Source organism: Geospiza fortis, unplaced genomic scaffold (assembly GCF_000277835.1).
Source record: "Geospiza fortis unplaced genomic scaffold, GeoFor_1.0 scaffold600, whole genome shotgun sequence".
In the NCBI taxonomy this organism is placed as follows: Eukaryota; Metazoa; Chordata; class Aves; order Passeriformes; family Thraupidae; genus Geospiza; species Geospiza fortis.
The window spans coordinates 593113-619600 of NW_005054562.1; the positions used below are offsets into that span (position 1 = coordinate 593113).

The 26488-nt window shown below is 44.2% G+C and overlaps 1 long non-coding RNA gene across 1 annotated transcript in view; it reads left to right on the forward strand.

Moving 5' to 3' along the window:
- LOC115948854 overlaps positions 1-26488 on the forward strand; it is an 84980-nt gene that overhangs the window by 18853 nt on the left and 39639 nt on the right. The window contains exon 2 of the long non-coding RNA XR_004082620.1: positions 10834-10884. This is a non-coding gene — a long non-coding RNA (uncharacterized LOC115948854). The remainder of the gene's footprint in view (positions 1-10833; positions 10885-26488) is intronic.

Sequence of the window (26488 nt, forward strand, 5' to 3'; positions counted from 1 at the left end):
CACAGAGAAGAATTCCTTCTCCAATATCTACTTTGTCATAATATTTATTTCAAGTTTTCTATTTCTGCACAGGGACAAGATGGGAGTCCTGGCTGGAAGGCTGGCAGCAGTGGATTTGGGATCATGTTGTGCTTTTTTGGGATTTGTGTTTATTGCAATGACAATTCCATGTGCCCTTCCTGTTGTTCAGCCACTTTGCAGACTCGTGTCACATCTCTGTGCTGGCTTTGCTTCCTCAAAACTTATGGTAGGAGGACTCAAAGGACCTGGAGAGCCAGGGGAAACTCCTCACAGTAGATGGGAGACCAAATCAGGATATTCCAGATCCAGCCTGAGACAAGACTGATGATGGGAGGATTTATCCCCTGAGCTTTTCATTGAGCTTGGCATCTCTAGTCTGATGGATTGGACAGACTCTTCCTCTCCACTGGAAATCCAGACTGGATGGTGCTTGGAGCAGCCTGGTTTAGGGAAAGGTGTCCTGCCCACGACAGGAGACTTGGAACCAGATGATCTTTAAGATGCCTTCCCGCACAAACCCTTCTGTGTTTCTGTGATTCTCAGAAAAGCAATTGCAGAATAATTGGACGAGTGTGGCTCACTCTGAGCTGGAGGCTCCTGGGGCTTCTCTGGCTGCCAGGGTGGGAGCCATGAAATGCTTTGTGCTGTTGATGATGCCAACTGGTATCAATCTCCCCTGGTCATATTTCACAGGTGCAGGGAAAGCCACATCCACACTTTGGAGCCACCAGGTCCATGAGAGGAGCAGCTCCTGCTTCAGGTTTCTCATCCCAAGCTCTTCTTGGGAGGAAGAAAGCTCAGTGGAGGAGAGGGGGTGGTTTTCTGTGCTGGCCGAGAGTGGGGAGACAGCCAGGCTTAGACCCTGGGAAAGCTCTGGTGATAAAGAAAAAGGTTTGGGGTCCATGTGAGGAGTTGCCTCTCTTTATCTGTGATTCCTTCAAAAGCTTTTCAAGCTTTTCTAACAGGCTTTGTGAGTGTCTCCATCCTCCATTTAAATCCTATTTCTTTCCATCCCTTTGCACTTCATAGAGAAGCAAGAAGTGACTCATTACACAGCCTACGAGGAAGCCTTAATGAATAAATGCATTTAAGAAAAAGAAGAAAAGAAAAAATAGAGTTCTGTCTGGAGCAGACTGGTGCTTTTGCTGTCTTGAACTCTGAAATAATAAGTTAGGCTGCTTCTTTTTTATTTGGTTTTAATTAATTGAGTCACTTTTGTGCTGTTGTGAAGACTAATAGGACTTTGTTGGGACTAGAGCTGTGGGTTTGTGGGTTGCTTTTTCTATTTTGAGGTTTATTTGGTCTTAATTTGCTTGAAACATCAAGAGCAAAATTTGCAACTCTCCCAAGCTTCTTTCTTTTCACTTTCCCTTCTCCTTCAAACCTTGTTGCTGGCAGCATTGCATGGGAGAGGAGCAGTGAAGTGCCCTGTGGTGCTTTCTGCTCATCTTTGGCACTAATTGGGGCACAACAGTGTTTTTTGAGGCAACCGCAGTGATTTGGAGGTTGGTGGGCTCCCCTTGCCTTGCAGAGGAGCTGTGCTTTCCTGCCAAGTCCCTGAAACAATTCTGTTTATTTACCTTTCTTCCTTTGCTGCTCCAATGGAAAGAACCTTGGTGACACTTTTCACTTTTTCTCCAGCAATAAAATCGCCTCACAGACCTGCAGTTTTAAAGCCACAACTTGTACATCCCCTTTCTTGCTTCTAAATGTTCTGTTCAGGCTGGAATCTCTGCTCAGGACTCCTGAACAGAGCAGGACACAATGTATGTATATTTATATATGTCCTGCATTGCATGAATTAAAAATAAAGATAAAAAATTTATAAAATGTATGTAATTCATTCAATGCATGAATTTTGGAGTGCATGGGAGCAATAGGGGCAGTTGTCTGCATCTGATGGTTGTAACTGAGAATTCCACTTATTTTTATTTAAAACAAGTGAAAAATGTCCCTGTCCATGCCAGAGGGGCTGGAGCAAAATGATCTTTAAGGTCCTTTCCAACCTAAACAATTCTTTGATTCCATGATTCTGTGATTCTTCATTTTGAAGATTCTTCTTGAATTCAAAAGCTCATTAGGGCTCCTCTTCTCCATGAGCTCCAAGTCTGGGCTGTTTTTTTTCCTATTGTTTAAATACAGCAAAGCAATGTTTCCAAAGGGAGGGAAGAGGGTGAGAAAGAAGTGTGGGTGCTCCTCGGAGATTGAGCCGATCCATTTTTGTCTTGTTATATATCATTTTAACTTAATGCTGTTATATTATTTCAGCTGTACTTGGTTTTCAGATTGGGTGCAGATATAAAGTTGCTATAACAACATGATGATTCATACAATGAGAGCAACAATCTGCCTGGATTTATTTTTCTATCATGACGACTTAGATGTTTTTGATGGGGATTTCTGTCTATTTTCAGATAGGCCACACCGTTATCTCTCTGCAGTGATTTGTGTTGGATTACCTGGGCTTGAGGTGGTAACACCTGAGCTTGTGTAACAGACCCATAGGTCTTAAAGCACTGCCCAAAGGTCAGGGCTGTGGTGCAGGATTTAGGGTGGGAGATGGAGGCACAGAGATGTGGAGGGGTGGTCCAAGCAGCTTCAGCATGTCAGGCGCGCAAAATCAGCACCTGGCACCTTGTACCTGTGCTCAGGTGGTTCTCCATCTCACTTCTTGCAATGATAGAGCTGCCAAACTGATGATTTCTGAGAGCCTCCGGATCCTGTTTAGAAAGAGAAGCACAAATAAGGATATTTTTAATTTCTCATAGAAACATCTTGTCAATGTTTCTGTTGCCACCTAAAGGTCCTCTAGAATCACTGGGGAGTTCAGGGGTATATCCAAAAATCATTAATGGAATCACAGAATGGTTTGGGTTGGGAGGGACCTTAAAGATCATCCAGTTCCACCCCCTGCCATGGGCAGGGACACCTTCCACTATCCCAGGTTGCTCCAAGCCCTGTCCAGCCTGGCCTTGGACACTTCCAGGGATGGGGCAGCCACAGCTTCTTTGGACAACCTGTGCCAGGGCCTCACCATCCTCATGGTAGAGAATCTTCCTAAATTTAATCAAAATCTTTCTGCTTTCAGCTTAAAGCCATTTTCCCTTGTCCTGTCGCTCCATGCCCTTGTACAAAGTTCCTCTCCAGCTCTCTTGGAGCTCCTCTAGGACTGAAAGGGTGCTCTAAGCTCTGCCTGGAGCCTTCTCTTCTCCAAGCTGAACAGCACGAACTCTCTCATCCTGTCTTCATAGCAGAGATGCTCCAGAAGATTTAATTAATAAATCTGTTTCTTTTTTTTTTTTAATTGCAGTCTACAATAACAGAAATGCTTTATTTAGGTATTTTAATAGAAAAAAAAAAAAAGATAAATACCTAGAATTAGGGGTGATTGATTTTTCTGTGAAAGATTACAAATTATATAGAACTATCTACTTCCTGCCACTTTCACATTGCTTCTCCTTTGAAAGAGTAGTTCTGATGGGAAGTGTTCCAAGGTAACTCTAGACACTTTCTCAGCTCTCAATTCTGAACCTTGAGCAATGGAAATGAAAGCCTTGAGCTTCCAGAAGCCTCACACTGAGAGCTTTCTCCTTCTCTCTCTCCTCCCTCTTTTCTGTTCTAATGTTGGGAGTTTCAGATAACACAGAGAATCACAAAATCATGGAATGGTTTGGGTGGAAAGGGACCTTAAAGATCATCTTATTCCAACCCTGCTGCTATGAGCAGGGACATCTTCCACTATCCCAGATTGCTCCAAGCCCCATCCAACCTGGCCCTGAACACTTTAAGGGATGGGGATTCCTCAGCCTCTCTGTGCAACTTGTGCCAGGGCCTCACCACACTTACAGTAAACAATTTCTTCTTAGTATCTGATCTAAACCTGCCTTCCTTCATTTACCCCCTGCTTTATTTACATCTGTAAATGGAGCAATATGCCCTGCTCAAGCAACTTTTTTGGAGTTTTGGTTTTTTCCAGTTTTAAAGATGAGGTTTTTTTAAAAATTAATTCTTAATTTGTATTTCGTTGCTAACAAATACTGGATTACTTGATTATTTTTTGACAATTTTTTCCCCCATGTAGAGCTGTTGCAGGGCTTGATGCCTTTTGGAAAAAGGCTCTTCCTCCTTGCACTGTCCTGTGCTGATCTGAAAACCATCCAGAGATGAAAACAGGCTTTTGTCCAGCCTGTCTGTTGAGCTGGTGTCTCTTTATTTCCCCTGACAACTGGAATGCAGTTGATGCTGTAAAATGTCTGGGCTTTCTGTCCTGCCTAATTGTGTTAAGCTGCATTTGCATCCTAAAGAGAGCGGCTGGGAGAGGATGTTGAAGCCTTATATACATTTTTAAACTCATAAATGCCATCAGTGAAGTCTAAAACATCAGATAACTGACTCTGAAGGCCTTGCTGAAATGCACTGATGCCTTTATGAGTTGTCTTCCCCTGCACAGAGTCTACAGATCCTACACGTGTTGCTGTCAGCTGTATTAGGGATAAGGAGGAACCATAACTGTGAAAACAGCCCTGGGGGCTGTAAATATCTGCACACCATCAAGTGAATTTTGCAGTTTTGCAGGGGATCATGTTCTTGTTCCTATGGCAAGACTTTTGTTTAATTCAAGAAGCTGTTTTCAGACCTCTCTTCCTGTGTCAGAGGAACCATCTCTTCTCCTGGTGTTTCTGAGCATGTGTCCTGCCAGCCCTCACTCCACCTTTTCAGCAATTAAATACTTGGGCACCACAATAAAAATGCAGCAAAAGTGGAGACAATTGAAAATATATTCCAGTCAATCACAACTTTTTCTGGAGGTGTGTTCCAAAAGTTTAAAGCACGTGAAGAAGGCAAATCCGCATGGTAGATGAGATCTGTGGGCATCACTAAGTGTTGCTTTCATTTTGCTCCTGGGCATGGTTTTTATCCCTTGACCACATTGATCATCCTGCCCTGATCCCACAGAGCCTCTTCCATGTAGAAAGTTGTAGATTTCTCCTCCTATGACCTCCTCTGCACATGGGATGAGGACTTTCATGTTTGTCTTGGTGATTTCTTGGAGGAAACCTCTTTCTGTTCATCATGGCCCTGCAATTTCAGCCTCTGACTCTTGGTGCTGGTGCTTCTTCTCTTCCCTGTGTTTTCTTCTGGGCACGTGACAGAGCTTTGCCAGTCTGAGACCATGGCCTGGGACAAAAGTCTGTGTCTCACCCAGCTCTTTGTGTGCACGTGAGCATTTCTGTGATGGGTAGAAGATGATTCTCCCTCTGAGTCATGCAATTGCTGTTCCCTTCTCTAAGAAATCTGGTAAAATCAGTAGAAGTAAGAGGAGGGAAGAAATGGAAAGTGTCTCTGCATCTCAAGAGAAAAAGCAACAGCTCCCCCAGGGTGGCTGTTTTGGCAGCAATCTGCATCTCAATTTCAACCCCAAAATTGCCATCAAGGGCAGGCAGCTGTGTTTGCTCTCCCAAAAGGTGTCTGAGAGGATGTCGGTTTTCTTGCTGTGGTCCTGATGGTGTGATGAGCCATGAAGGAAATGTCAGCCACGTGCACGAGGAAAAGAAAAATCAGTTGGGGTTTGCAGCAAGACCTTGGGAATGTCTTAACTTGCCATGTTGGTCCCTGCTGCTGAACAGGGTTTTCACTGTGATTTCGGGGCTGTGAGTGTCTGTCCCTCTGATAGAACTGCTCATCTGAGCTGGAGTTGCAGTGTAAGACCAGCTGTAGCTCAGGTGTCAGGGGTTTGCCCTGGCCTGGTAGTTCAGTGTTGGGTCTTTGCCCCAAATCTCTCTGTTGATGTTGCATTGAGGATGGATCAGATAGAATGCCACTAATCTGATCTTGGGACTGGAGCTATGGAGACAGGCTGAGAGAATTGGGGTTCAGCCTGAGGACAAGAAGGCTCCAGGGAAAGCTGAGAGCCCCTTCCAGCGCCTGAAGGGATTCCAAGAGAGCTGGAGAGGGGGTTTGGACAAGGGCATGGAGTGATGTAGCAAGAGGGAATGGCTTCAGACTGAAAAGAGGGCATGGTTATATTAGATATTAAGAAGAAATTCTTCCATGTGAGGGTTGGGAGCACTGGAACATATTCCCCAAAAATGCTGTGGATTTCCCATCACTGGAAATGTTCAAGGCCAGGTTGGACAGGGCTTGAGCAACCTGGTCTGGTGTCCCTGCCCATGGCAGGGGCTTGGACCAAGATGATCTTTAAGGTCCCTTCTAGCCCAAACCATTCTGTGATTCTGTGATTCTCAGAAGCTTTTTCTCCTTAGGGATGCCCAGGCTCCTGAGGTGTCATTGTGGTGTTGTCCCTGAACTTTGTGTTTGCTCCCACCTGTCCCCTGAGGATTTTGCAGAGATTGAATGAATTCTCTTCTGGTTTCTGTTTTTTTACTTCTCTCATGTCAGTGTGATGGCACAGCCAGAACACTCATGAGCTCTTCAGCAAATTTTTTCCTGAGAAAACCTCATGGTTGCCTTTTCCTTCTCCAAAATATCTGAAAACCACCATTCCTCTGGTTCTCTCATAGCCATTTATACTGGAGGATGATTGTCAGCCCTGTGATGGAGGAAGCTGCTCTAAAAGCAGCTTTGCTGTGTCTCAGGCAGGAGCAGGTCTGCTGGAACAGCTGTGGTGGTGGGGCTGGAACCCTGCTCTGAAGCCTGGCAGCAGCTGGAAATGCAGTTTTCCATTAACCCCTTCAGCTGTTGGAGTCTCTTGATGTGACACTGGGAAGTTTTTGCCTGGTGGATTTCAGGGAGTGAGGCGAGGGCGGGTGTACATTTTAATTTTAGCTCTGCATGATGGAAGATGCTTGCAAGCCCATCGTATTAATTTCAAAACTCTTCAGGATTGTGCTTCTTTTGCTGTAATTGTGCAGTGGGTTGGCTGGGGAATAAGCAAGCAAAGCAGGAATTTGGAGAATGGTAAAACCAGCCATGCAGACTTAAGTTAGTCTGCACAGCCTCTCAGTAACCACCTGCATGTCTCCCCTGGCCCTGTTCCTGCCCCTAGGAAAAAGGTTCTGACCCCTGAAGCATCTTTGCCTCCTCTGTCTTTTGGGGGGGAATTACTGGATTGGAATGACTCCAGTTGTGCAGTTTATCCATCTTCCACCGGTCCCATCTGATCATTCATCCTCCGGGAGAAGCAGGGTGGATGTGATACCAGCAGGAACTGTCATTAGAGGGGAAGGCATGGAGAATTCCCTAAAAAGGAGCTGAGTAATGGACAGTGATGGCTCCAGCTGGAGCAGAGGCATCGCCACAAAAAGGCTGCTCTTCCTCCTCTCTAATTCCCTTGCAGCTGAGCTTGGACAGCATTAAAACTTCAGGTGACCTCCATGTGAAAGCCTTTGCTTGCTCAAAAAGGGGGACCTGGTTGCAATCCAGGGATGCCATTTTGGGCTGGGAGGAGGAATGGTGCAGGACCATGGGTGTGGATGTGAGGTGGCTCAGCAGCAGGGAGTGAGGAAGCCTGGATTAATCTCTCCATATCAAAAATATTGGTACAACAGAGGTGTTCAGGGGAGCGTTTTTGTTGCTTTGGCTTGGTATTGTCCTGGTTTCTGCCCCAGAGGCTCTTTAGGTGTTTGGAATATTGGGTACATCACAGTTGTGATGGAGTTTGGGGATATTCCTGGAGAACCCAGCAGGGAAATTCCTCCAGACAGCAGCTGATTGTACATTGTACAAGTGAGATGCAATCTGTGCCTCCACCTCGTGAGCTGTGTTGTTGCTATTTTTTTTTTTTTAATAAATACTGTGTTTGTGCACTTGGATGACATTTCCCATTCAAAAAATGAAGGGGAGGAAGGAATGTGTCACCCACACCCAAGGTGCCAGGCACATAACTCAGGAGAATTACTCATAAAGCCGCAACCTCATTATCCAGCTATGAAGGATTTCTGCCACCAATTTCCTCAGTCTGGCCACAATCCTGAAATTAATCTCACCTAAACAGTCAGGAGTGTTTCCTCTCTCAGTGCAGGCAGAAATTGTTTTGCCCCATGGTTGAATGCTTCAAACAAATATGAAAACAAGCAAAACCCCCCAAAATGCCCAAAGTTTAATAATTAAGCTGCTGGTGCATTTGGGATGTTAGAAAAGGATGCTCCCATCCCAGTTCCAAGCAGATGATGGAATGCACAGCATGGATGGAGCAGACTGAGGAAGACTCAAAGCACCAGCTGGGAAGTTGAGGTGGTTTTCTGTAAGATTAATCTCAGAGTTTTCCCCTTGTAAACATCTCAGTAGGAGAGATAACCTCCTCTTTAGGGGAGCAGATGGGATCTGGAATTTCAGTGTCCTTGTGGGCACTGGTAGGATGAGCTGAGTTTTGGATCTTCTGAAGTACCTGCTGCTGTATTTCTTTCTCCTGCTGGAGTTACCTGGGTTTTGGCTACTCAGAGTGATACCCTGCAGGAAACAAGGACAGTGAGCCTGTGATGGTTAAAATCCAGACCTAAATGCACCTCTTACATGCTCCTGATAATTTTTTTTTTTTTTTGCTGGAGCAGAAAAGAATGGCCAGTGACGTCACAAATTCCCAGCTCTCAGCTCCTGGTTTTTTTTTTTTTTTTTTGTTTTTTGTTTGGTTTTTTTTTTTTTTGCTTTTGGGGTTTTTTTTGTTGTTGTTGGTTTTTTTGGGGTTTTTTTGGGTTTTTTGGTTTTGTTTTGTTTTGTTTTTGTTTGTTGTTTTTTTTTTTGTTTGGTTTGGTTTGGTTTTTTTGGGTTTTTTTCTGGTGGGGTTTGTTTGTGGGTTTTTTTTTGTGGTTTTTTTCTGTGTTGTTGGGGTTTTTTGCGGGGGGGTGGTTTTTTTGTTTGTTTGTTTTTGTTTTTGTTTTTTTTCTAAAGAAACAGGGTGAAGGAAAGGGGCTCTGGGATGTCCAGGAGAAAAAGCGTCCTTATAACCAGAGCAGTGATGGTGTGGCTCAACAAGAAGCTGGAACCAGGATGTCCTGGGCCAAAGCAGGGGTCAGGCAGGCTGCACATCACCATGTCCTGACCATTCTTCCCAAGCTGCAAGTGACAGGACAAGAGGAAATGGTCTCAGCTTGCACCAGGGAGGTTTAGATTTGATCTAAGGAAAAATTTCCTCACTGAGAGGTTTGTCAAGCATTGGAAGAGGCTATTCAGGGACATGGTTGAGTCACCATTCCTGGAAGTATTTAAGGATGTGTGGATGTGGCACTTGGGGACATAGGTTAGTGTGGCCTTGGCAGTACTTAGTAGTTGAACTAATGGATCTGAAAGGTCTTTTCTAACTTAAATTATTCTGTAACTCTGGGAAGCTGGGAGCATTTCTTCTGTCAGCTGCTGACTATGACTGGTGGCTGTAAAAAGTTTGTGTATTGCCTTTAATCTTGCCAAAGGACATAGAAGTGCTGCTGGGCATGTCCCAAGTGTGGGACTCTGAAGGATGAGGTGGATTAGCACTCATCTGCTGATGGGGACCACAGCAAACAAGAAGGGAAGGAGTGGGAGGATTGAGCTGAGTTACCCTGTGGTGATTTCCATAGGTTAAATGGGCAGGTCAGTGTGAATTACATCCTCCAGATGTAACAACTCTATAAGATCAGTGTTTACAAAACCCCTCACACAATTGGGTCCAAATCTTGATTAGACCTTGAGGCTGGTTGTCCCCAGCCTGCTCAGTAACACACACTCACTACTTGCACCACCTTTTGATGTTTCTCACTCTGAGCAACGAGAAGCTGCTGCTCTGGAGGGGAAAATCCTCTGTCACAGTGTGTAATTGGCTTGGTGTGTTTGCACAGAGGTCACCAAGGGCTGGGATTGCTGCTCTGCTCCTCTGGGCAGATATAAATCATTGCTGCAATTTTATCTCTGAATTTTTCTCTCTGAGGAAATTGCAGCTTTTTTTTTTTTAATATTTTTTTCTTAACTGAGCTTTCTGTAGACAGCATGCATGTAGGAAGTATAAGGCATTTGTATAGGAAGTATTTATAAATGCAAAGGATTATTTAAGTGTTCAGCCCACAGTGACCTGAGCTGAAGGCAGTGTGTGAAGGGCTTCCTCAGTGGTGTTAATTGAGCAAAGCAAACAGGACTATTAATTAAAAGGCCTTTTGTGAGCTCTTGAGAGCTGCCTGGTGCTCACCTAATGCAGGACCTGCCCCTTGGGGTTCTACCAGTGCTTTCTCCTGGCAGCAAAATCAGCTGCTTTTGTAACCAGGGGGTGTTGTTTCTAGAATAAAAGCTAAAATTGGAAATTCTTGGAAGGTAGGAGTGTGTGTACATGTTTGAAGGCCAGCAGGAGAGAGAAACAAGCAGCTGGTGAGAAATGCCAAGACCTTGATTCAGCAGGGTTCTCCCTCTTCTCTCAGATCTGACACATTGAAATGCTTAACTGGATTGTGGCCAGAGTGCTCCTCCCACAGCAAGACTGGACACTTAAACAAGTGATTCTCCTTTTCCATTGAAGATTTTAATTTGTTATTTATTTTTTTTTGTAATATTTTTATAAGGTTTTAATGTTATTTATTATTTTTGCAGGTGTCCTGCAAACAATTCCAACCCCCTACTTTAGTACTGTTGCTAATCTGGAAATACTGAAACCTTCTAGGAATTTTAAAGATTCATATCAACTTTCTTTTGAAAAGGAGGTGCTGTTCCTCATGCTCAGCTGTGATGTTTTGAGGAACCAACAGCTGTTTTTGTACCAGTTCCTACAGCTCAGTTCAGGATGTGCCTGGATATCAGAGCTCTTGGTGTGCTGATTGTTGCCATGTCCTTAACCATGACAGTGAAATAATTTTTTTTTCCAGTACTTATCAGTTGTCTTGCTTTTTCTTCCAGATTAGAAGAAATTCTTGTGTGCCCAGGAGAGCAGGACTTGGGAAGCAGCTGGTAAGAGCATCTCTTCAGGAGAGGGTCACCTGAACGTGGAATTATGGGGCTCAGGCAGATGCAAATAAAATTTTTCCCTTGAGAAACTTTTTCTTTTTCCTGTGACTTCAATTTTATAGGAGTTTCACTCCCTTTTGGAATGAGTTGCTTTATCTTCACTCATATGGAGAAAACCTTATCCAAGAGCTGTCTCAGAGCTGTGGCCATATTTTCATGTTCTCCCTGTGTTCTCATTGTGCTGATCCTTTGCTGGTTCCATGCCTTTATCTCTAGAGCAAACCATGCACAGGAATAAAATAAACATGGAGAATGTAGTGCTTTGAAACTTGGTGCTTAAGGATGCCAGGCAGAATTTGAATCATGGAACAGTCTGGGTTGGAAGCAACTTTTGAAGGTCATAAAATATAATCCCCGTCAGTGAGCAGTGAGATGTCCAATGATGGGACATTTCCAGCTTCATCTGTTTGCTCAGAGCCTCATCCCACCTGACCTTGAATCTTTCCAGGGATGGGGCACCTGCCACCTCTGTGGCCAACATTTTTGTGTCTTACCAAAATCTTTTATCTCACCTGAACCCCTACCCTCTTTCAGTTTGAATCCATTACCCTGAAACTACAGGCCCTACTAAATAGTCCATCCCCAAATTCCCTGAAATCACTGGGAACTGCATTGTTCTGTAGATCTTCAGGTTTAACTTCATGTTCCTCATCCTGGAAACTCCTGCCAGGGTGGTAAAGCCTTGTTGGTCTCCTGAGCAGTGCGAAAAGCAAGCAGGGGAGAGCTGGTCCATGTCACACTGGTGGGATGTTCATGTGTCCCTTGGATGCTCAGTGGTCTCCTCCCAGGGAAATTGCTTTTTGCTCCAGCAGCAGATCCAGCTGTGGCATGGATTTGTGCTGCCCACCCATTTGTGGGCAGCACAGCCCTAGCCAAGTTCCACTGGCTTTTTCTGGGGTTATTCTGTCCCTCCCACCTGGTTTACCTCCCTTTGGAGGCATAGGGAGATTTATAGGATTCCTCCTTGGTGACTCCGGAGACAGAAACTGATTCATCCTGCAAGGCTCATGTTTGGGGAGGCAGCAGTGCTTTTTGTATTTTTCCTGTCACCTGTGGCAGCACTGGTGCTGAATCAGTGTGATGGGTGTTTCCCTAAATCCCAGTGCTCATTCCCCTGGATCTGCTCCCAGCAGGACTGAGCAGAGAGCTTTCATGGTGTTACTGCTGTCCTGACCAGTCCCCAGACACCACGTCTGGCTGGGCAGAGAGGACACAAATTGTCCTCCCACAAGGATCTGGACTGAAAATCAGAGGATTTGGCTTTCAGTACCAGCTAGTCATGCCTTAAAACAAATTTTGCCGAGGGCATCTTTTCTCAGCTTTATGGCTTTCCCTCCCCATCTCTTACTTTCATGTGCAGTTTCTTCTGTGTGGCAGAAAGGAGCAGGTACATGGGAGTGTGGCCTCTGGGGGCAACCTGGACCAAAGGGTTAGAAAGCTGTAGTCAGCCAGGTGATGGGGCAGATTATTTCAGCAGTGAGGGGGAAATAACTGTTGTGGCATCCCTGTGTCTGTGACCAGTCTTGCTCTTGCTGGACCTGGAGTGACCCAGTGCAGGGCATTGGTGGAGTGAATTGTGAAGAACACCAAGTGTGATGAATGTGAAAGTCCTGTGGTGTTTTGGGAGCTGCACTGATGGTGTCAGCCGAGCTGGGCTCAGGATCTCTCTCCCCAGCTGTCATGTGGTCCTTAGCTCTATTGACAACATTTTAGCCCCGTCAGTTTGTTGACCTGTCAGTCCTGTCACTGTCCCTGTGTTGAATTTGTGCTCTTGCACACTTGTTGATTGCCCTCTCCTCACCCCATGTGTACCAGGGGTCTGTTGCTCTCCCTGTCTATCTGCTGCATGATGAGAAAAGTGGATGGAAACCCTTTGGGAAGAGTCACACACTCTTAGTTGGGTGTGGAGTCACACACTCTTAGTTGGGTGTGGAATGCTCTTGAAAACCTCACTGTTGTTAGCCACAGGTGGTGCTTTGGGAGCAAAGCTATAGAAGGACATCATTGCAGCAGACAGTCCAAATCTCTCCCTGCTCAGATTTGTTCTTGTTCGCCTCCTGATACCCTGCAAGTCCAGGCAGTGAAGTTGTTTTCAGCTTTTTCATGCTCTGTGCTGAGTGAGCCCTGGTGAAGGCACTTGTGCTGGAAGGGCTGCACAGGGCACAAGCACAAGGTGCTCCCTGGCCCCAGCCCTTTATCCACATGACCAAGTGTTTGCCAGAGGCTGCTGAGGTCTGGGGAGGCCACTCCTTGCTAAGTAGACCAGCAGGTTCCCCCTGGGGACTTTGTTCAACTGGGCTGACCCGTGCTTCAGCCATTCAGGTGATGCAAGTAAGAGAGGTTGACTGGGGCTAAGCTTGTGCCTGGATTTGTGTCCAGCATCAGCTTCACTGCTCAAACTTTTCCTGTGTCACTGAGTGGTTTTCTGTCTTTGTCTCTGGCTGGTCACTGGTGCTTTCAGTTATAGGCACAGTAATTGGACAAGTTGTGTTTTTATCAGTCATAAATGTGTGTGCACAAAGCTATCCATAACATAAGCCTTTAAAACAAATGGAGATGTAACATCCATGTGTTGATGTCCTCATTTTGCCCAGGTCCTTGCTAGATCTCCTTGTATTTTCTCCTTGTTTTCATCCTTCTGATCTTTTCAGGTGTCAGTGGTGAACCCCACAAATGCTGCTTTTCCTGAACTGTTCCATCACATACTGATTTTGTCTTCAGGGGTGTGAAGGACCTGGGTGCTTTGTCCAAGGGCACATAGAAGGGCTCAAAGCTGGTGATGGCACAAGAGGAAATGGCCTCAAGTGGTGCCAGGGTGTGGTATTTTCTCAGTTCCCCAGATGGAGGAGGAATTGAGAATCTGACTCCATGTTCTTAGAAGGCTAATTAATTATTTTTTGATCTATATTATCTTAAAGAATGCTATACTAAACTATACTAAGGAATAGAGAAAGGATACAGACAGAAGACCAAAAGATAATAATAAAAAACTCTTGGCTCTTTCCAGAGCCTTGACACAGCTTGGCCGTGATTGGCCATTAAGTCAAAACAATTCACATGAAACCAATCAAACAATGACCAGTTGGTAAACAGTGTCCTAACCACATTCCAAAGCAGCAAAACACAGGAGAAGCAGATCAGATAATTATTGTTTTCATTTTCCTCTGAGGCTTCTCAGCTTCCCAGGAGAAGAAATCCTGGTGAAGGGATTTTTCAGAAAATATGACGGTGACACAAGGGGAGGTTTAGATTTGATATTAGGAATAATTTCTTCACCAAAAGAGTTGTCAAGCATTGGAACAGGCTGCCCAAGGAAGTGTTGGAGGGATTTAACAGGTGTGTGGATGTGGCACATGTGTTGGTGTTCACAGGGGTCCCAGGACGAGGGAAGAGATGAGAATCTTGACTCCATGTTTAAGAAGGCTGATTTATTATTTTATTATATATATTATATTAAAAGAAAATTATATATTAAAACTATACTAAAAGTATAGAAAAAAGGATTTCATCAGAAGGCTTGAAAGGGAAGGAATGGAATGGTCATAAAATCTTGTGACTGCTCACAGCCTCGACACAGGTGGCTGTCATTGGTCATCAAGTAAAAACAATTCACATGCTGGGTAAACAATTCTCCAGATCACATGCCAAAGCAGCAAAACATGGAGAAGCTGAAGCTTCTTAGTTTCTCAGGGGAAAAGATCCCAGTGAAAGGATTTTTCATAAAATGTGTCTGTGACAGGCACGTGGGGACATGGCAGAGTGGTGGCCTTTGCAGTCAATGCCTGGTTCATGGTGGAACTTGGTGATGTTAAAGGTCTTTTTTAACCTAAACAATTCCATGATTCTTTGTGAACTCCTGGTGGACTTGGCTCGCAGTGAGCTGCTCTGTGTGCTCACCACACAGGAGATCCCTGCTTGTGACACTGCTCTGTGGGATGCCACTGAGTGTGTGTGGAAAGGAAAAAGAGCCATTATGCAACTTCGTGTGGCTGTCCCAGCTGCCAGCATGTGATGTGAGCACTGTGGTGACCCAAAATCCCTTCTCCCTGGGTGGTGGGTTAATCTGATAACTCCCCACGCCTGCCTTCATGGGAATGTCCTGGCATTCAGTGCACCCCCCCTCAGAGCAATGGGCAGTGTCATCAGGCTGCTGGCACATTTTGTGTTTTCTCAAACCACTTTCTTGGCCAGCATTCCAGCGCTGGGGTGGTTTCTGGCCGGAATTCCTCCATGTGGTGGTCCCTGCTCAGTGAGCAGAGCTGGCTTCGCCTCCACAAAGCCTGCGGCTCCCGTCTTGCTGCTTTCCCCCTGCATCTCAATCCTTGAATTCCTGCAAGGGAACAAGATAATCTCTGTGCTGGTTTTGTAGCAAACTCTCCTCAAAGTGACAGCCGTGGGCAAGGCTGTGTGTGGCTGTGCCTGCTGATTCCCTGGGCCGCCCTCCTAATCTCCTTAGCACTGAGAGTTGCTGCTCTGAGCTCCCTCGGTTGTCTTCCTTGAGGAATGCTGCCTCCAAGTAACCAGGGATCTGCACAAATTCCCTGGCCTTCCCTGAAGAAGTAGGAAGGTGTTCTCCCACTTGAGCAGGGTGCTTTGTTTTTGGCAGAGCCGAGCATGCAAATAGAGGGAAGGTTTCCATTGTTGGATGCAGCGCTGCTGTCGGGCTGTGGGAGGTGTCTGCTGTGCTCCACATGGGAGGAGGGTTTCTTGTGATTTGGGAATGCTCCTCAGATGGGGAAAACCTGGGTGTTAAAGAAGGATTTCTAATCAGAAGGCTGGAGCACCTCTCCTAGAAAGATGGGATGGAAGAGTTGGGGATGTTCTGCCTGAAGAAGAGAAGGCTCCAGTGAGACCTCAGAGCCCCTTCCAGTGCCTAAAGCAGCTCCAAGAGAGCTGGAGAGGGACCTGGGACAAGGGATGGAGTGACAGGACACAGGGAATGGCTTTAAACTGACAAAAGGGAGATTTAGATTATAGATTAGGAAGAAATTCTTCCCTGTGAGGGAGGTGAGACCCTGGCACAAGTTGCCCAGAGAATCTGTGCCTGCTCCATCCCTTAAAATGTCCTAGGCCATGTTGAATGGGGCTTGGAGCAACCTGGGATAGTGGAAGGGGTCCCTGCCCATGCCAGGGGGCGGAACTGGATGATCTTTCAGGACCCTTCCAACCCAAACCCTTCTGTGATTTTATAATTTTATGGTTGTTTTTTTTTTTTCTTTGCCATGTAGGGCAATACAGGGAAGTGAAATTACAGTTATTGCAGTAGCTAAGGGCAGCTCCTGGATGTTTGTAATATTCAAAAAATGAGATTAATTTCTGCTGCATATTAAGGGATTGATGGAAGTTTCCTGTGCTGTGCAGGTGTTTGGATCAAGCACCAGCACCTGAAAACACATGGATATAGAAATTAATGTTGTTCCCACATCTCACACTATGGCAGCAGCTCAAGTGACCTCTTTTCCAGCCTAAAAATGTTCTCTTTTTCTTCTGAAGTGTGGTGGGGGAAGGATGAAACTGGCCTTGCCCTCCCTCTATCAAATGGCTGCCCATTTATGGTTGGGATTCTGTGATAGAGTTGAGAATTTAATTTGATTTATTTATGCATCAAGTTTTTAAAGGATGGGGATTAATTTTTCTCTTTTGACCTGGACTTTACAGAAACTCAGGTCCCAAAATCAAGAGCAGTGCCTCGTTGTCTTAGGGCAGAGACCTCTGTGAAGCCACCTTCATTTCTGCAGCAAGCTGCCAGTGAATCTGTCCTGTGTCAGGCCAGACCTTTTGGCTGCAGCCTCCATTTTGCAGGGCACATCAGTATATTTTGAATTATCTGCTTCCCTGAGCCTTGCAGCTTTCTGTTTGCTCCCTATTGCCAGATTTGGATTTTTTTTAGTGTGCTTTAAAAACATCTCCTCCTTACACTGGCAGGTCCCTGTGCTGGTTTGGGATCACGGCCTAAAGCTGGTGTTGTGCAAGGTACCAGCAAAAGAGGTAAATCCAGATGTCCCTTTGTTTTCCTGAGCAGAAAGGAAGAAGCTGATGTGAGTTACTTCTGCCTTTAGAGATCCAAAAGGCTGAATGCATTTCTATTTCAGCTGAATGAAATGGCAGCCCTCCAGCTTGCTTGCTGCAAAATTGAGGATATTTTATGGAGCCATGGTTGGGATCTTTTCTCTTTTTCCCTGTCCTCTGACAGTATGTAAAGATGGAGATACCATGTAAGGGATAGTGTTAGAGCAGCCACTCTGGGAATCACAGAATCTATGAAATGCTTTGGGTTGGAAGGGACATTAAAGATCTTCTTGTTCCAACAACAAAATGCTCTTCCAGACCTACACACAGTTCAACATTGTGATCAGCATCCCTCGGAGATGGATCACAATGTTGAGCTGTGTGTAGGTTTGGAAGAGAATTGTGTTGGCAGCTACAGAGCAGAGGAAGGCAAACAAGCAGTGATTGCACAGGAATGATCTCCAGAGCCCAAAAAAATACTCACCCAGCATCAAACAGTAAGAGGAGGAAACCCTGTGGCACTATCCAGATCTGTTGTATGAATTCCAAGGGAAAGGACATCACTCTCTTCTAAAATGACAGGTTTTCTATAAAATTTGAAATGTTGATGAAATTTCGAAATTCTTCGTGACTTTCCAATTCAGTTCTGCTTCCCACTCTCATTTTCCAGATAGCTACAACGTATAGCAGGGCAGGAGAGATCAGAAAGTCAAGGAGGGTCGGGATAATGAAGGGGAGAGGCCATGGCACAGTGCCTGTCACTTAGGGAGAGCATTTTGGCATTTTGAGATGTTTTGAATCAATGTGTGTGGTTTTAAAGTTGTTTCTGCAGGTTGGTTTATGTCATCAATCCCAGTCTCCTCGGCAATGTAATTGCCTGAGATGATCTGCTCTGGCTCAAGCTGGCCAGCCAGGAAGGATCTTATCCTGGGAACTTTCGAGTTAGGACTGTATTTTAAGTTAGAAAAAAAGTGTTCTCTGTCTGTTTAGAAAGAGCAGCTGGGAAGCAGATAAAGAAATCTATCAATTTTGGTTTTTAAACAGAACATAAAAATAAATAAATGCAGAAATAAATAAAGGAAACCTGCAAGCAGAGAATTGAAAAAGTTCAACTTCAATGCTGTTCTGTGTGAATATTATTCCAAAGGATCAGAGCACCTTTGCCAAATGAAAAATATTGTCTGTGCCTGCTGGCATCGCTCATTCCCAATAAGGTGCAGTTGTTCAGTAAATGGTTACAATTTTGGGGGTGAAATATCTAGAAGTGATTAAAAAGCAATTTAAAATATCTGTGCTTTGCCATTAAGCTGTTGCCAGGGGCATTGAACAGTCTGTAACCTCCCCTGCACTTAGAACCAGCCTTTTGTCACACTGGAGGCATTTTTATAATAAAAACACATAAAATTACATCATGTATCGACCAGAGCTCGGTTAACTTAAGCACATGCAGGGCCTCTATTAGGAAACAAAAACCAGTGGCTGGGGACATTGATTTTTGTAGGAATTAGTAAATTTGGCATATCAATGTATTTTTAAATAGCTCCATACCCTCCCAGTGACAGTTAAGGAAAGATGGTATTCCCATTTTTTCTCTGACCCTTAAACTGGACAAGAAAAACCCTGTGTTTTTTCCCTTTCCCTCTTCCTTTCCCCATCCATTTCCCTGTTTCTTTCCCTTCCTTTTCCTGTTCTTTTCTTTTCCTTTCCCTCAGTGTCTACAGATCTGTCCTTTTTTTCCCTTTTCCTTTCTTCCTGCCCTTCCATTTTTCTTTTTTCCCCCTTCTTTCCTTTTCCTTGCCCTACTGTGTCTAGAATGAAAGCAGGCTAAACAAAGAAGCTCAGTGCTGGAAATCTTTACGAGACACAAATCATGGAATAGTTCAGGTTAGAAGGAGATGTTAAAGATCACCAAGTCCAATGATCAGGGACATCCTCAACCAGATCCTGTTTCCCATCCAACCTGACTTGGAATGCTTCCAGGGGTGGGGTATCCACCACCTTTTCCAGTGTTTACCACCAACGCTGTAAAAAATTTCATCCTTACATCTAATCTTAATCAACATTCTTTTAGCTTAAAGCCATTCCCCCTTGTTCTATCCCTGCATGGTAGCAACTTTCAAGATTGCTGCCTTGACCAGTTGCAAAACTGACACTTGTGCTTTTGGCATTGGCCGTTTTTAGAGTGTTCAAGGCCAGTTTGGGTGGAGCCCTGAGCAGCTTGGCCTAGTGGAAGGTGTCCCTGCCCATAGCAGGGGGTTGGAACTGGATAGTCTTGAAGGTCCCTTCCAACCCAAACCACTCCATTGTTCTAAATGCTGTTCCTTGGCTGAGGTGAAGTTTTCCCAGACCTGCTCTGCAGAGGCTGTTGGCCTTGACTGGACTGGTGTTTTTCTCTCACAAATGGCAATTCTGATAAACAGCTCAAATTGCCTTTTAAGAATTAAAATTCTGTATTTAGAATACATTACATAGTCTCTGCTGCTGCTGTAGGGTAGCTGTAATTCAAAGGAAAACTTTGCTGTCTAATTTAGCAGATACTTAAATATGGTGAGAGATGGATATGGATGGGGGACAACATTCTACAGGGTGATGGGATATTTGCAATGTACTCTTAAAAAATTAGGTTTATAATTATTTATTAGGCAACCAGAGGAGGAAAAAAGTTGGGTAGTAGGGAAGTTGACTCATGGTATTGAAGTGATAAACAATTTTCTCCTTAAAAAACCCAGAAGACTGTGTTTTTCAATAGCTTTTGAAAGTTAATATTTACAGGACTGGAAGCTGATAGACTTACTATTGTGTCTTAACTGATTTTGATGGGGAAGAGATTTCTGACTCTGTCACTGCCAGTTAGATCAGCTTTGGCAATGCTCTGACAGGGTTTGCAGGGATCTGATGTTATCCAAGGAGAAGTGCACTGGCACAGACACGAGCTGTGAACCCACTCATAATTTTTCCATGGTTTCTGCAGTAGCATCTCCCTCTAATGAGGGCAAAACAAACAAAATCCCAACTTTTGAAAAGTCCTGACCTGTATAAAACTAACCTTGACTTTTCTGTCTTTTATGATTAAGTTCTCCTGTATTTCTTTTGTCCTGTTTCTGCCTGTAGATGTTCTGAAGAAATCTTGAGCTTTGGTGTAAAATACAACTTTGTGTTTTAAAAACTCTACCCCTTTTTACTTAAAGTAATTGCACCTTTGTTTTAATACATTAAACACCTATATGTCCTGCAGATCTTAGATAACATAATAGTTTTACTGCTGGCAATTAATTTTATTTCTGAGCAGAGGTGTAGCTACAGGGCTGCTTTGTTTGTACATGAGCTTGGTTGTATGAGATTTTCAATCCCACTTCTCAAATGGAAAATCAGGAGGGTTTGTCCTCCATGGAAGGAAAACAAGGAGCATGTGAGTCAGAAAAAGAAATTTGTGAGGTTTAGTGAGTACCCACTCTTGTTTTTTAGTTGGCAAGAGTTTGGCCCTGTTTGGAATTGCTGTTAGGGATTTTTTTTCAGTTGTTGGCAAAGTCTCAATTTCCCTCATGTCCTCAGCCAGCACCTTGGATATCCTGTAGTGGGGTTATGATGAAGACAGAGTTATTTCAGGTTATGGTGTTGGGGCTGCATCTCCAGGTCCAGATCTTCATACCTTTCTTTTTGGCTTAGCCCAGCTCATGGGAAATAATTGGGCTCTTAATCACAAAATGGTTTGGATTGGAAGGGGCCTTAGAGATTGATCTTGTTCTGCCTGGTTGTGGCAATAATGTTATTTTATGAACTTCTTTGCCTTTCGCTCCTGGCATTGAAGTTTGCTTAGCCTCTGCCATATGTTGGCTCCATGTCAGGAGTTTTTCATCTCCTCCACCTGAGGAAGAACAGGATGAGTGAAGTGGTTGGAGGTGCTGAGGGAGATGCTCCAAGCTGGACATGCAGTTGGGCACCCAGGAATCTTCCCAGTGCCTGCTGGAGCCAGGAAGGACTGCCCAGCCCTAATTCTTTCCTTCAGACACAGGCACAGTGCACAGTGGTGTCTTGTTGGCTCAGTTTCCTCCTGCATATCACAATTTGGCCACTTCTGCCTTGCAGCTGGACATAACATAAATTTGTACAGAGGAGGAAAGAACTCAACTCCTATGGGAGGTCTGAGGCTGTGGATTTTTCTCTTTCTGAACAAATTCCTGGTTTGCAATCCTCTAACCACTGTCCAGTCTTCCCTGTGGGCTCAGCAGAGATGTCTGGACCACAGCCTTGTTTTTCTTGGCTCTTCCCTCAAAGTAATTGAGGAAGTAATATGAGTCTCTGGGGTGTCTGGGAAAGAGAAGATGGAAGCTGCTGCCCTAACTTTCAGTGCTGGTTTTTCAGGACTGGTGTGTGTGTGTGTTCAAGAGTTCTTCAACACATCTGTAGACACACGGTGGATTCTTGGAGGGCAAGGAGATGGATCTTGATGATCCTTGTGGGTCCTTTCCAACTCAGGATATTCTGTGATTCTGTGGTTCTGGTGCTGTGGCTGTTGCTTGTATGGTCCAGGCTCCTCACTTGGCCATGATGGTGGGGCTGCCCATCCTTAATTTCCATTGTCTCCCGCTGGTTTATTCTGGAATTTGCTCTTCCCCTTGAGCTGGGATATGGGGATTTGCTGACCCATTACACGTGGGAGTGCCTGCAGCAGAATTGTTCCAGGATATCATTGTTCACAGTTGGGTGTTTCTCTGGCTATTAATGGGATGAGCTTTGGTGTTTAATCCTGCTTGAGCCCTATTTGAGACCTTTCTGAAGGACTTTGGTCAAGCCAAGGGTCCAGCTTTGCTGCTATAGCTGTGCCACACAGCTCTACTGTCAGTTGTTGATGCAGCAGCTTATGAAATATTCACATTTAATGGCAATACAAGGCATGGCTGAGCTCTGAAATGCCATGGAGAAGCAAAGGAGTGGAAATAGAGTGGCAGGAGAGCTCAACACTTTTTGGCTTTTGTTTGTGTTGAGCTATCTGGGTTTTGTGCATTGACTGATCTGCTTGCTTGGGCTGCTGACATTCATCTCTCTTGACTGTCAAATTCAGTGTAGTGGAAATGTTAATCTGACCACAGCCACAATGCAAAGAAGCATCTTCAGGTGAAACACACATAGAAGCCTTCTTAGGAATCTGTTTAGGTCTGAAGAACAAATCTGTACATGATGCTGGTCATGTTTGCTCATGTTGTGCAGTGAAGTCCCATCCCTGCAGCCTGTGGGAGCTGCTTGGTGGTGTCTCCTCCTGCACAGGACAAATTCAGGGATCCTTCTCTTCCTTAGTTCATGGAACAGGGCTCCCACTGGGAGCAGGGGGGTTTTAATGGTGCCTATCCCGCCACATCTGGGCTAAACAACATTCTAATATTTAACTGTGCCAAAGGCCATAAATCTCTCTGAGATTCCACTCAAAACTTTGGAATATGGAGATGTCCTTTATTTCTAGGCCATACCTGTGTAGGATCTAAGCCATAATCACAGTCCTTTGAAGTTTTAAGCCTCCGTCTCCTTCTGTCTGATCTCCTCTCTGTGCTGTCACAGCTGCCTGTCAGCCTGTCTCCTGCTGAACTGGGGTTCCACACTGATACAAGATTTTCTGGTCCCCTTTCAAAACACCTCATCTCCTTCTTTTGTCATTTGCATGATATTAAAACTATTTCTTTTTTTGGTGGCTTTCCTGGGAGCTTGGACTCTCCTTTGCTGTTCTCTCAAGTCCAATTCACTCTGGGCAAGGCAGACCTGGAGGCAAAGTTGGTGTTGCTGTCTGAATTTTTTGTCCTTTTTATCCAGGACATGTTTGTAAATGGTGGCATTCTGCTGGCTCCATGCTATATGGAGAGCATCAGAGCTGTCCTGCCTGTGGGATTGTCCATGAAAATTTGGCTAGATAAATGATGCTGGCATCATTTACCTGTTCAAAGCAGTTTGGGAATCACTGTGTGATCCATAGGGCAGGACTTTGGAGGAGAAAAGTCTCAATGCAGCAGAGATTCCTGTGCCAGTGGTGAGAGTGGAGTGTCCAGGAAGGACAAAACCCCAACCAGCATCTTGCAGGATGGTTTTTCTCTTGGTGCATCTGGTGGGGATGCAGGGAATGTTTTTGGTTGTTTAATTGAGGGACCATTCTGGTGAATTCTGCCATAGGGAGAGGAACAGGGGCTTCACCTGCAATATCATCCAGGGTGGAACTTTATTTTTTGCCCTTGCATTTTTTTTTTACTGCTTTTTGGATGGATGGGCTGGAGGACAATGAGTCAATGGATACTGTGTGCTTGGAACACTATGCTAAATTTGGATATCTAATTGTGAAATTAAATTTTTGCAGTCCCAGGACCCATTCGTGCTGCTCTAGTTGTGTGATGATCTGACTCCCAGGTGATGCTCCAGCTCTGGTTCTTCTATCCCAGAGAGGTCACAGCATTTAAAACTGTCTCAGTTGCCCTGGATGGAGCCTGAGCACGTTGGAATAAAGCTTTCCTGCCCGGGGAAAGCATGCCAGGCTCATGGTGGCACATTGATGTGTGTGGGACATTGAGCGTGTGACCTCTGCTGCTCTTCTGCAGAAATATTTTGTCAGGATTTCTCCCCCTCCTATATTTGTTGAATAGTGTGTGAAATTCAGCACATTTGATGGAATGATAAGATTTACCTCTGAAATGGAGCTTTTGTGTAAGAACAAACCTGTGTGGGGATAGATGGAAGGAAAGCTCATAATACCACCAAAGTCTTTAAAAGCTACGAGCCTGAGCCTGCTGTCCTCTCTTCACCTCAGTTTCTCAGGTGTGACAAGCTTGAAAGACAGAAACCTGTCTCTGGCTGCACACTAGGCATGACACAGTGAGTATATTTTTGGAAAATGAAGAACAATTGGTGTGTTACTGAAGGAAAAATACAACTGATGCTACTTTACTGAAGGAAATCCCACTGCTGCCTCTTTTTTTTTCTTTTTTTTTTCCCTGGAAGCTACAGAATTTACTACACTGTTTATGTGCTGAAAGAAAATGGTGATAAATTAGTCCCTGTAGCCAATCCTACTCGTAGCACAGAAATAGTTGTATTTATGGAAGTGGTCAAACCTGCAGTAGTGTCCAGAGATGTATGGCAATGTTTACCCCAGACCACAGCAGTGTGTGATTTATCACAGGGTACAGAGCAGGCCATAATGTGTGTCCTAATTAGTGTAATGTACCTTGTAATAGCTGTGAAATAAATTCTGCACCAAAGCTTTTAGGCCCAAAAACACAGGATCAAATGCAGATTCCGTTAAGGTAAAAGGGGAAAAAATTAAAAACGACCTAATGCTGTAAAGGCCTTTGTGTGAAGTCTGAAGTAAATCTGTACATAATCATGGAATCACAGAATGGTTTGGGTTTTGGAAGGGACTTTATAGATCATCCAATTCCAACTCCCTGCCATGGGCAGGATCACCTTCCACTGGACCAGGTTGCTTCAAGCCCCATCCAACCTGGCCTTGAACATTCCCAGGTTGGATGGGGCTTGGAGCAATATGTTGATTTCTAGTTTGTGGGCAAAATGTGTTAACCTTGTTATTAAATGTGTGTTAACCTTGCATTGCTCACCCTTGTCCTTCCATGACACAGAGCTCTCCTCTCTCCCATGGGCTCATTCTCCCTCTGTCAACCCAAGGGAATTGTTTATTGATTAATGAATTAATCAGCGCCACATCTTTGCTTGCACCCTCTTGGTGTGGCTCTTTTTAGCACTTGGTAGTTTTAGAGAGAGAGGATGACTGATGATCGTGTTTTGAAGCTCTGTGAATGTCTTCCAGCTCCTTATCTCTCTTGCAGATGGTATTTAAGTGTGCTGCAAAACATAATTCTCATGTGGGAGTGGATCTCCACATGGACTTGTAGGATTTCTTCTGGTGTATTGCTGAATGATGCAACCAAAATTGGCTTTTTTTTTCTTTTTTTTTTTTCCTCATGGAGCTCCTGGAGGACTGTCAAGTACTGATGTTACCAATTCATAGAGAAGGAAACTGGCTCCCCAAGGGCTTTTGCTGTGAAGTGCTGTCAAGAAGGACTAAGCTGAGACCTTTGAGCTTTGCTTCCCAGCTGAGATGTCCTCCAAGGGCTTGGGAAAACAGAGTTTCTTAGTTGATGTAGGATGAAATTTCCTTCATTACTTGCTGTCTATCAAGTGTAAAGGCTTTTTTTCTTATTTTTATTTTTATAAAGAACTTTCATTATTCAGATCTTTATTAGGACAGATTTTTATTTTTGGGGCTGGTGCTGTGGCAGTTTGGTTTTTTTTTCCAATTCTCTTTCTGTTCTCCCCTTATCTGGTTTTTCTCTGTAGATCATGAGTATTTGATTGAGAGTGTAAGAGTCAAACCAACACAAATTTATTTGCTCTGTCAAACTTCCTCTTTGTAATATTCTTCTCTGTGTAAAAGATGACACAAAATCAATCTCCTAGTTGGCGTCGTCATTCCTCTTCTGGCAGCTTTTGCTCAATGATCATTATTTTTTGTTTGGCTGCATTTTATTCTTTAATGTGTTTTCAAATACATCATCAGATAACAATTGTTGAGATCCTCCTTCCCTTTGAAGGTCTGAGTGCAGATGTGAATTTGTGTGGCCTTTTCCTAACCTTCTGTGATCATGTCATGCTGTTTTGTTTCACAAGGGGATACCAGCGGAAGGAATTGAGTGCCAGTCAAGAATGAAGAATGAGGATATTACATTGTGGAATGGGATGTGGCTTCCATGATCTTTTTCAAAAAATGCATTTGTGGCAGTTTCTTCCAAATATATTTTTTTTGTGCTCAGATTCTCTCAACTTTTCCCCCCCATCATGCTGCCCTTCACTTTTTCAGGTTCTCCATCATTTTTGTGGGTGACTGTGAAAGCAGCTGCCTGGTTTTAAGTGAAGTGAACCAAAATATGGATTTTTAAAACTACTGTTACAGTGATGAAATTATTTTTCTTCCCGAATATTTTAGTTCAGTACAAGTTCTTTCAAACTATATTTTTTTTGTTTCAATAGACTTTTTTTAGAACCTTTATATGTGTAGAATTCTGGATTCAGAGGGGGGAAAAAGAAAATAAAAACATATGGACATAGTTGAGCTTCTAATCTAAATTGAATGAACTTTTAATATTTTTTGTAGTCAAAACTTTGCAAAGCTTTCTCTTTCCTCCCACCCACACAATAAAGATGATTTATGAGTTCCGTGATCTGAGGAACTGTTCTGTAAAGACTGGAGAAAGTTATTTTTGTTGAGAGAGTATTGAGGATGGCAAAGAGTGATGATCAGGAGGACCCAGAGCCAAGGTGAGCCCCAACAGTGAGAGGACAGAGGCTGCTGATTCAACCTCCAGTTCATTTACTGGAAGATCATTCTTTGCCCAAAAATCCACACTGGTGAAATTTTAAATTCAAATTTAGTGAAGGATGTTAATGTAAATCTGAATGTGATTCTCTTCGACTCTGAGTCTGTCTTGTCTTAGGGGAGAACGTCAGGGAGTTCCTTCCTACCCCATGAAGTGGATCACAGATTTAC